This window comes from Mus pahari, chromosome 11 (genome assembly GCF_900095145.1).
Source record: "Mus pahari chromosome 11, PAHARI_EIJ_v1.1, whole genome shotgun sequence".
NCBI classification, from domain to species: domain Eukaryota; kingdom Metazoa; phylum Chordata; class Mammalia; order Rodentia; family Muridae; genus Mus; species Mus pahari.
The window spans coordinates 46,805,291-46,809,548 of NC_034600.1; the positions used below are offsets into that span (position 1 = coordinate 46,805,291).

Below are 4,258 nucleotides of genomic sequence, written 5' to 3' on the forward strand. Positions count from 1 at the left end.
CTGAGCTAGCAGCAGCAGTTTGAAATAAATATGTGTAATACAATCAGTTTCCAGTAAGACTGGAGATGGAGACTCTGACAAGACATTAAGGAAAAGGTAAAAGTCATTCCTAGAGAATTGTCCTCAGTAACATAAACGTGAGTTTGTTTTTGTTTATTGTAAGCAGGTTCCTGGTATAAGGAAGAATAAATAAGTGGAATTTCATACACACCAACTCTCTGATGTGTTTTTCCCAGTGTTAAAACTTTATTTCATGTTATAGTCTTGACTATCATTTTATTTGGGTCCTTATTTTGTGTCTAGACAGGAGCAGGTGTATACTTTTCCAATTCATTTTCACTGAAGTGTTTAGTCTGGAGTCAACTACATTTCTCTTATGCCTCTATAAAACAATTATCATATATTCTATTTCTATTTATATACCTCATCATACACACAGATTTCTTAATGATAATCTCTTTATCCCAATATAGCTATAATGGCTACAACTGAGCAGTGTGGTGACTTACATGTAGTGATTGATGGCAAGAAAAATGTGTGCTACAATAAAACCACAAGTGCTCTGAGACCTGCTCATTGGCATCTGTTTGGTTCTTAAAACTACTAAATGAATATAATGGATGGTTATTTTTATGTGACTATTATTATTCTTGTCATATAATAAACAAACCAAAAGGTAACACATGAAACAATAATTCCAGAGACAAAGAAGAAGGATTGTATACAGATAAGGAAAAAAATTAAGAAACAAAGATTATCAGAATCTCCCTACTCTCTCTAGAATACTATTTCAGGTTAAAACTACTGTGCTTCATATATACTTATCGCAATCTGCAAGATAATTTATATATTATATATATTACCATATATATATATATAATATATGTATAATTGGACTTAATTGAACTGTTAACTTTTGTCTGTACGATAATGTATCATTTAACATATGAGGAGTTATGCTACCCTGTCATGTGCATGGCACAACAAAATATATTATTTTGTACTGTAAAAATCAATTTAAAATGAGGATGAAGAACTAGTTCTTCCCAAGTTATGAAGGTGAACAGCAAGGAATGTCTTTTTTTCAGAGATTTCAAGTGTGCATCATCATTCTAATGATGACGAGACTTAAGCAAAGACTGTAGTCATGTGCCTGGTTGAAATGAATTTGGTATTCGTATTCTCGTTCCTATAAGAATAATTTTGTTTACATATGTAATTGATCAAAAGCGACAATACTTTCCTTTTCATCTCTTGCTAAAATAAGCAACAGAAGTCTATATCTACATCGTGTAGACCTGTTTGACTGAAATTTAATTATTTCCTTGATAAAAGTAGACACCTGGAGAGATGGTACCATGTCTTACTGTTCAGTCTCTGCGAAGAGACACCTTGACCAAGGCAACTCTTATAAGGGAAAGTATTTAATTGGGGACTTGCCTACCTTTCCCGAGGGTTAGTCCATCATCATTGTGGTAGTAAATGTAGTGACCTGCAGGTAGGCGCTGCAGCAGTACCTGAAAGCTGCAACCTGCTCCTTAGGCCGAGAGAGGCATTAGGCCTGGCATAGGCTTTTAAAACCTGAAAGCCCAACCCCATTGTCATACTTCCTCTAACAAAGCTGTGTCTACTCCAAGAAGGTCACACATCCTAGTCCTTCGCCAATAGTGCTACTCCCTAGAGACTAAGCATTCCATATAAGCCTACAGCATCCAGTCTTACTTAAACCTCTCTACTCGGTGATTAAGAACATTTATTGCTCTTCTAGAGAACCTGAGTTCAGTTTGAAGTACCCACAGGACAACTAACGGACATCTGTAACCCCAATTCCAGAGAGCCTTATGTCATTTTTTCGATCCGTGTGCACCAGACACACATGTGTCACTCACAAATACTTTCAAATAAAACATATACACACCGGTTTGGTTGTGTTTTCCTATATTTTTTTAAGGGATTTTTGTGTTTCCTCTTTAAGGGTTTCTATCTATTTACCCGTGTTCTCCTGTAATTGTTATATCCAATAAATACAAAGAACTCAACAAGTTAGACTCCGGAGAACCAAATAACCTTATTTAAAAAAATGGGATAGGGGCTGGTGAGATGGCTCAGCCGGTAAGAGCACCCGACTGCTCTTCCGAAGGTCCTGAGTTCAAATCCCAGCAACCACATGGTGGCTCACAACCATCTGTAACAAGATCTGACTCCCTTTTCTGGAGTGTCTGAAGACAGCTACAGTGTACTTACATATAATACATAAATAAAGCTTAAAAAAAAAATGGGATAGGTGGTGCTTGGCTCTCTGAGCTATCCGGTGCCATCCTTGTCACTGCGGTGACACTCGCATCCACTGCAGCTATGACCGAGCAGATGACCCTTCGTGGGACCCTTAAGGGCCATAATGGATGGGTAACACAGATCGCCACCACACCGCAGTTCCCGGACATCATCCTGTCTGCGTCTCGAGACAAGACCATCATCATGTGGAAGCTGACCAGAGATGAGACCAACTATGGCATACCACAGCGTGCTCTGTGAGGTCACTCCCACTTCGTTAGGGATGTCGTTAGCTCCTCTGATGGTCAGTTTGCCCTCTCAGGCTCCTGGGATGGAACGGTGTGCTTCTGGGATCTCACAATGGGCACTAACACAAGGCTATTTGTCGGCCATGCCAAGGATGTGCTGAGTGTGGCCTTCTCCCCTGACAACCGGCAGATTGTCACTGGGTCCCGAGACAAGACCACAAAGTTATGGAACACTCTGGGTGTCTGCAAGTACACTGTCCAGGATGAGAGTCATTCAGAATGGGTGTCTTGTGTCTGCTTCTCCCCGAAGAGCAGCAACCCTATCATTGTCTCCTGCGGATGGGACAAGCTGGTCAAGGTGTGGAATCAGGCTAACTGCAAGCTAAAGACCAACCACATTGGCCACACTGGCTATCTGAACACAGTGACTGTCTCTCCAGATGGATCCCTCTGTGCTTCTGGAGGCAAGGATGGCCAGGCTGTGCTGTGGGATCTCAATGAAGGCAAGCACCTTTACACTTTAGATGGTGGGGACATCATCAATGCCTTGTGCTTCATCCCCAACTGCTACTGGCTCTGTGCTGCCACTGGCCCCAGTATCAAGATCTGGGACTTGGTGGGCAAGATCATTGTAGATGAATTGAAGCCATGCCTCTTTGGCATGGTCTGTTGATGGCCAGACTCTGTTTGCTGGCTATACAGACAACTTGGTGCGAGTATGGCAGGTGACTATTGGTACCCATTAAAAGTTTTATGACAGAGTCTTAGAAATAAACTGGCTTTCTGAAAAAATAAAATGGGATACAGAGATAAACAAAGAATTCTCAATTGGGAAGTATCAAATGGATGAGAAGCCCCTAAAGAAATGTTCAACATCCTTATTCATCAGGTAAATGCAAATCAAAACAACTCTGAGATTCCACCTCACACCAATCAGAATGGCTACAATCAAACACTCAGGTGACAGCAGATGCTGGTGAGGTTGTGGAGAAGGAGGAACATTCCTCCATTGCTGGTGAAATTGCAAGCTGGTACAACCACTCTCAGGAAATCGGTGGTTCCTCAGAAAATTAGACATAGTACTACCTGAGGACACAGCAGTACCACTCCTGGGAATATACCCAGAAGATGTTCCAACATGTAATAAGGACATGTGCTCCACTATGTTCATAGCAGCCTTATTTATAATAGCCAGAAGCTGGAAAGAACCCAGATGTCCCTCAATAGAGGAACGGATACAGAAAATGTGGCACATTTACGCAATGGAGTACTACTCAGCTATTAAAAACAATGAATTTATGAAATTCTTAGACAAATTGATGAATCTGGAGGATATCATCCTGAGTGAGGTAACCCAATCACAAAAGAACACACATGATATGCACTCACTGTTAAGTGGATATTAGCCAGAAGCTCTCAGAATACCCAAGGTACAATTCACAAACCACATGAAACTCAAGAAGAAGGAAAACCAAAGTGTGGATACTTCAATTCTTCTTAAAATGGGGAACAAAATACCCACAGAAGGAGTTACAAAGACAAAGTTTGGAGCAGAGAATGAAGGAATGACCATCCAGAGACTGCCCCACCTAGGGATCCGTCCCATAGGTAATCACCAAACCCAGACACTACTGTGAATGCCAACAAGTGCTTCTTGACAGGAGCCTGATACAGCTGTCTCCTAAAAGGCTCTGCCAGTGCCTGACAAATACAGAAGTGGATGCTCACAGCCATCC

General features: G+C 41.2%; 1 pseudogene; it reads left to right on the plus strand.

Moving 5' to 3' along the window:
• Window positions 1-2,290: 2,290 nt before the first annotated feature.
• On the plus strand, window positions 2,291-3,308 carry LOC110329075 (annotated as a pseudogene).
• The last annotated feature ends 950 nt before the right edge of the window (window positions 3,309-4,258 follow it).